At 36.6% G+C, this 7,347-nt stretch overlaps 1 long non-coding RNA gene across 1 annotated transcript; it reads left to right on the forward strand.

Moving 5' to 3' along the window:
* Nucleotides 1-5,050: 5,050 nt before the first annotated feature.
* On the forward strand, nt 5,051-7,039 carry LOC115257442 (uncharacterized). Its single transcript, XR_009999504.1, has 3 exons — nt 5,051-6,314; nt 6,368-6,445; nt 6,546-7,039. It is a non-coding gene; the product is annotated as an uncharacterized LOC115257442 (long non-coding RNA).
* Nucleotides 7,040-7,347: the final 308 nt, after the last annotated feature.

The raw sequence follows: 7,347 nt of genomic DNA on the forward strand, positions 1-7,347 counted from the left end.
CGTCGCGTCGTTCCCGTTCCGTTGTTGCGCTGCGTTGGTTGGTGGGTTGGTTCGAGCATTTCGGGATGAGTGTGTTACCACTTGGTCGAGACAAATGACCCTACTCATGCACTCTCAGTTTCGAGTTTCGGCGGATTCGGCGGGTTCGGCTGGATCGGAACGGAGGAACAACGCACATTTGCCGCTAGCCTAGCCAGTTGAAGCGTGCAGCACCCCGTGTTTATTTGGGATTATAAATATTCCGCTGCAAATTATCGTCGTCGTCATTGGGAAGCATCATCATCTGGTTGGCCGGAGTCAGGGCTGATGGAATAAGGGGATGAGGAGAGCAATTTGGGCAGTCTGACTCGACGCAAAAAGTGGTGGTGACGATGAGGACATCGACCGCCCCAGTCGATCTGTGACGATTGGATGGGATGCGTGAATATTTCGATGAAAATGCCAATTAATCACTCGAGTGGTCGGTTTTCGTTTCGTTGAATATTTTCGGAAATAACCGGCTTAAGTGGAATGAATTTGATACAATTACGTCATAATATGCGAGGAATCTAGCCGAGAATACCATCACCTTACTGATGATTTTTCGGGCAGATATTTAACAATGTGATGTATGAATTTTTGATTAAGGGTAGGATAATGAATTAGAATTAAACCACTAAATTATAAAATATCAAGGTTAGAGTGGAAATTAGTTTAAAACATATAATACAATTGTCAACCCTGTCGCTTCTTTTGCTCTAAATATTTAACCCCATCTATAGCTTAAATCAACCCTAAGCAGTGTGAGTGGTTGCCATAATAATCATCATATTATTTCCATAATAAATATGTCTTTCCGGTAGCACTTCACCGGGACCGAAGTACCTAACTGCACCTCCTGGGAGAACCTTGGCACTCGGCGAAGTGGATTCGATATCAATAAAATCATCCACAAACGACCAAGACGACAACGACATCATTGGCGACGGAATAGTGGAGATTGATGTAAAATGCACCTCACTGAAAAAAGACAAATATTGGTGTTTTTGGTGACGATTCCTATCAACAATTCAACATGTTTATAAGGCTAAGTTTTGTTTTGATATCTTGCATTAAATACATAGTCATTTCATTTCCTAAATAAAATCATACTAGCGCCATCTATAAGTCAGAATAATGTAATCTGGGTGATGCCTACATTATGGCGTTTTTATATTATTGACTGCTTGCCAAAATACATTTGAATAGTTCAAAACACCAGGTCTGCTGTTGCTGTAGACCTAAAAATACTTGTGACAGAATTGGTTTTACTCAGATAAGTGCTGACGTTTCACTTTCGAGCGCAGTTTGTTCCGATTTCCGCTACACTTTGCAAGGAATGGCTCTCTACCCTTCAGCTCGTCTACCACATCCTTCCAACGGGAACGTTTGTTTCAACAGTGCAATTCGAATCGAGCAGGAAAGCAATCTCCTTCCGCACGACTTGCCATTACAAATGTTCGGCGCTCACATTAGCATATTATGTACCAGAGGGAATCACGCGCCACCGCCACCGCCACTGCCATTCCTTTGCCTCTGCTGCCAGCTCCACAACGCCATGCCAGTTCAAACAACCGGAAAAGCCGAAGTGAAGGAAGAAAAATGAGTTCAAGCTAAATTGAATGAGAATTTACCCTCATTTCCTTTCCTACCGCCGGTACCATCCTCATCCCTCCCCGTACTTCGACTCAAGGTTGTTTCATTCAGTCGTCGCTTTCGCGTTCGCTCAAGGATCATATTTTTCTCGCGCAAGGAGGTTTCCGCAGCCACCCGAACCAACCCACTTCACCACCAAGGGAAACCCTCCAAAGCTGAACGGAGAAAGGGAGCTTGAAAGAGCTCTGTAAAGCGTGGAAAATTCCCACATAAAAATGTACACTTGTGCCACTGCCCTAGTAGCACATATGTTTTATAAAAGTCAATGTAACTCCTATATGACCAAATTTGGTCATATAAGAGTCACATGAACTGATGTAGAACAAGTGTGCTACTGGGGTGACTTCGCTGGGAGTGGGGAGGAAGATCTAACTAGCAGTGCAGACTGAGTAACAATATACCGAGAACAATTTCTTACTCTCACCTCGAAGCCTAAGTGGAGTCTTGGAGTGTGACAGATGAGCGGAATGTTCGTGAAAGTCGAATAAATAAAAAGTTGATTAAGTAAAATCAAATACATCTTCATACATCTTTATCCAAACACTTCCCGGGTAGAGGCAAAGAACAAACCAAGAACAAAATAATAACTAGTTTTGCAATCATATCTAATTTAAACATTCTTGTGTTATTTTGTTATTATTGCTGAATTGCTAAATTTGTCATTTCTAAGTAATTAGGCCGGAACAAATCTCATTTTCTTCTGTTGTCACTTTGCTTGTTGAATCGTCAAGGGGATACGATAAAAAATAAATGTATTTGATCGAAAATTACTCAAAAATTAGGCAAAATCGTCAAACTCATCGGATTGGTTAAGAAATTTTCGCGACGACTCTAATTTCTCTTTATTTTTTTCAATTTCTTAAATAATTTATTTATGTCTCCCCTCATAATGTCGAATTCCGACCAAAATTTTCCGAGGAGGGGGACGTTGACATAAGAGAAAATCAAATTTGTGTCAGCCTTATTGAATAGGAATAAATAACTGAATAATAGCAAAATACACAATCATAGCAGAATAAGTTCTTCTGAATATTCTATGTAAAATAACATAGTTTGCAATCATAACTTATTTCATTATTAATGAGTATTTGGTATTTTTTTTTATCAAAGAGAATAACATGAGAAGATCAACTTTGCTACTAAAAGCCAAATGGCAAAATTTGTTATTGGCTTGTTGGGAATAAGAGCTAAAAGAACAAAAATAATAACTGACTTTGTACCAAAACATAACTCAATAATAACTAATTTTGTTATTATAAGATCAAACCAAGGATAAACTTTTCTGAACTTACAATAAAGTTTTTCCCAATCATAAGAATAAAATGTACAATTAAAATGAACTTTTTTTAGAAATAACTTATTTTGTACTTACTTTGTTCTTAATAACTCGATAATAACTGATTCAGATATTCTACAGTTTTTGTCCTTGGTTTGTTCTTACAATGATTAAATTAGTTATTTTTGAGTATTTTGTTTGGTACAAAGTCACTTATTATTTTTGTTCTTTTAGATTTCATTCCCAACAAACAATAACAAATTTTGCTATTCAGCGATTCAATTTTAAGGGCAAAATTTGATCTTCTTTTGGTATTTCTTCTGCCCGGGTGAAAACATATTATTTTCCATTGCTTTGTTCTAAATGTGATATAAATTTTTATTCATTATTCTCAAAATCGATTTTTTATAAGTTTTTAGCTATACTGATGCCCGTTTTTTTTCAAAGCAGTTTTACATTTTTTTATTACAATTTTGTGTTCAAAAACTTCAGGTCATTTTTGTTTTTATTCTTTGGTATTGTCCTCGTTCAAATAATAGCCTAAATCAAGAAATGTTGATTTTTTCAGTCCTGGGTAAATCAAAACGGCTAGTCTTGCTTTCGCAACGTTTCGGCTCTTTTATTAGGTCTTTTTTAGGAGATAGGTGTCAAACATTCCTTGTTTATGTGAAAAGTTCCATCAATGTTTTGATTTTGGGTATTACCTTAGTACCGTAATCCGGGGTAACATTGATCAGAATTTTCTATCTTTCTTGAATAATTCTCTTGTTAACGCAAACGTTACATGTTTTATATCTTTAAAACAAGTACTGGCCGTCTGAGTATGTGTTAAGCTACTCGAAAAAGTATTGTAAAACTTTAAAACATGTTTAAATAGGTTTTTTAATCTAATTTTTGATTGTGTTGATTTGGGGTAACATTGATCATGTCAGTGATCAATGTTCATTTGTGTTGAAAATACCCTTACTTACTAAATTCGGGGTCGCTGATCTCAAATATGTTGTCCAAATTCTTACAAATTATGTACTTTTTAAGTTATTTTGGGATTAAAATCCTCTAAACCACGAATAACGCCTAAAGGTAGGCAATTGCTTAAGGAATTGATAGCCGACTTTTAATAAATCGTATATTTTACTGAAAAATAGCATTTTCATAAAAGTTTCGTTTATCAAATCCAACTCTAGGATATCATATTGAAGTAATACAGTGATTTCGAACCAAATATTGTATCTAGTTTTCACGCCAAGCATGAATGTATGACAATGTATCTCATTGCGTTACGAAACACAGTTATGGAAAAATCGATTTAATTCAATGTTTATGAAATTCAATTTTCATAAATTGCATGTCATTTAATAGCTAAATGATAGCAGATTACGATATACCATTCCATAGCAGAAACTGATTCAATGTAAAATACTTGTTTGAACATTTCATGAGGTGGGTCAAGCCGATCAATGTTACCCCGCTGATCAATGATACCCCGGATTACGGTACTTCCTTCAAGGATTATTTCAGAAATGTCTTCAGGGATGCATTCGGAAGTTTCTCCAATACCTAGAGAATTTTTTCCAACAATTGTATTGGAAATTCCCCCAAGAATTTTAGAAATTCTACCAAGTCAATCATAAGGAATTACTTAAAAGATTGCTTCACCGTTGTCCTGATTTTTTTTCAGAATGTCTTCCAGATTCCGTAAGTTATGAAGTAAGGTTGCTATTAGGTGAAATTTATTGCAAGCATTCATTCAAGAATTTTTTCAAACGTTCGTTCAGGATTTTCTCCAGTTTCTACAAAGATGCTTTTGGAATTTCTATGGCAATTCTTCCAGAATTTTTTTTCGAGAAAGTATTTTCAGAGCTTTAATGTATAATGGCATAAAAATTAAGTCTTCTAAGAATTCTTCAATTCATTTCTGCGGCGTTTTATTCTCGGGCTTTTTCAGATTATTTTTTAAAAGTCTTCTTAGAGTTTTTTTTTTGCAAGGATGCTATCAAATATTTGTTCAATTATTTCTTCAGGAATTTCATCAAATATTCTAAGAATTTTACTTACGATACTAATTAAAAAAATGCCTTCAATGGTTTTCTAAAAAAAAAATCTCCAAGAATTGCCTCAAAACTTTTCTCAAGGATTCTTTCCTTAATAATTCCTACAGAAATTTTTCAAAAGATTTCTGAAGGTGTTCTCCAACTATTTGGAAACTGCTCCAAAGAAAATAAGGTTTGTTTTCAATATTCCATCTGGAACTTTATCATATCTTCCAGAATTCCTCCAAGAGTTTCTTTACGAGCTTTTCCAAGGATTCTTTTGGTAAGTGCAGAATAAGCATAATGTTAAAATACACATTCAGCCATTCCATAGAAAAACGATATAGTGCAACTCCGATTGCTGTGAAAAGACCAAGAATCACTCAAAAAAGCAATACAAGGCATAGTTTTACAAGAATTTACAATTCAGGCAATTTCAGAGCAGCTTGTATCAAATTAAATGACTCTCTGTACTCAAAAAATCATATCTCGAAAACTAAAAAACATGCATGTTTTTTTGATATGTTACGCCAAATTTTCTGAATTTTCTGATAAAAATATAAAACCAGAAAACCCCTTTGGTCCCGAGACCTTTGAAAACATGGAAAAACTAATATATTTGCATATTGTTTGCACAAAAACATAATTTAGCCCATACGCCGTATTTTTCCTGAAAACTAGAATTCAATAGCTTGTAACCTTCACATCATCATACCGACCTTAGTTCGCGAGAGCTTGATTGTTGCTCCTAATGTCTACCGTTCAAAATAAAAGTATAGGTCATCTTACCATGTGAAAACCACTACACTACAACACACCACAACAGAACATTTCAACTCTCTGAGTATACCAAATGGCTGATACCAATCTAGTCATTTAACGCAGATATCTATTGACCACACAAGGTATTGGGAGACATCTATCTCCTACGGAGCTTGGGCTTGAGAGCGCAGAGGGTCAAGTACGAAGGAGGCTATCTATCTGCACATGGATAAGGAGGAGGATGACATCGACCGTATCTCCATAATATGGTTTTGTAAACCCTAACCATAATCGATCCTCTCTTAACCTGAAATCTCACGATCTCTTCTCTATCCATTGCTCATTACCGCCACCCATGTATGATATGAATATACGACCACGAAGATCTACCTACGGCTACATATTGGCACTGCTCTGAAGTTGAAATCAGAAGTCGGTTAATTTCTAAGCAGGCAAGTCTAGCTAGCCAAAGTTTCTTTTATTCGCCTGACCGGCCATAAAATCAAAGCAAAGCAAAGTGCTAATAGTTGGTGGATGCGGTTCATTGTTGTGTGCTTTTAAATGCCCATCGGGTAATGTGCAGTGATTTTGAGTGAGAAAAATATGTAATGTGTTCCTTCTACAGCATAGATCCGCTGAGGAAATCATGTTAAGGAGCATGAGCAGTACGATGGAGTAGTGCGTTAGTGATTGCTGGAGATCGGTAAGGGATTGAGAAGTTTAAAGCCATTCCAAAACTGTGCGAACGTAGTGTCTTCATCAGTACTAAAGCCCCACAACTCGTTCTTGCCCGTTTTGTGCAGGCCTTTCGTTTCGACCCAAATTCAATGGCTCCATGAGTCATCATGGTGTGGTTCAGTGCCTTGGTGTACCACCAGGCCTGGAAGTGTTTTCTGCTGCGGAGTTACTGGCATGGAGCCGGTGTGTCCTTCTGTCCGGACGGAGTCCTGCTTTCCTGTCGCCGTGGGATACACTAGGCCACTGACACCACACAACACTAGGCTTAAGTCCTAACGTAGTTTGTAAGTCAGCAAAATAGACGTAAGTACAAAAACATTTAATAAACCCATTTACTCATTTCTTGCATGTAAATTTATGCTTTTATATTGGTACGGAATTGACTCGGATAGATTGTTTCATGATGGTTCCCCATTCGAACCTTGGTCTTAGAGGGAAAGATAAATGAGTCAAGGTCACTACTTCCTCTTCGTACCATCTTTGTCTCCATCTCATGCGACCTTTCTTTAGGGAGGTGACAAGCTTTCAAACAAAAAAAATAAAATCGGTTAACTGATGCAGAAGGTATGATTTTTGAAATGTTTTAGTTTTTAAGAACCTTGATTTTTAGAACCACCTTAACTGAAAATTGGTCACCCTAATGACGAAATAGAAAAATACGGGTCTAATTATTTTCGAAGAATTTACCAAGTTTAAGGACAAGGTATTTGGAGTACATTGCTAAAAATTTCTAGAGCACCGTTTTTCAGAACCGTTGAACGGATTTGGATTAAAATGCATCACGCTGTTGACAACCACTGAACAATTAGCGTGATGCATTTTAATCCAAATCCGTTCAACGGTTCTAAGAAACGGTGCTCTAGAAAT

The sequence above is a fragment of the Aedes albopictus genome, chromosome 3, assembly GCF_035046485.1.
Source record: "Aedes albopictus strain Foshan chromosome 3, AalbF5, whole genome shotgun sequence".
In the NCBI taxonomy this organism is placed as follows: Eukaryota; Metazoa; Arthropoda; class Insecta; order Diptera; family Culicidae; genus Aedes; species Aedes albopictus.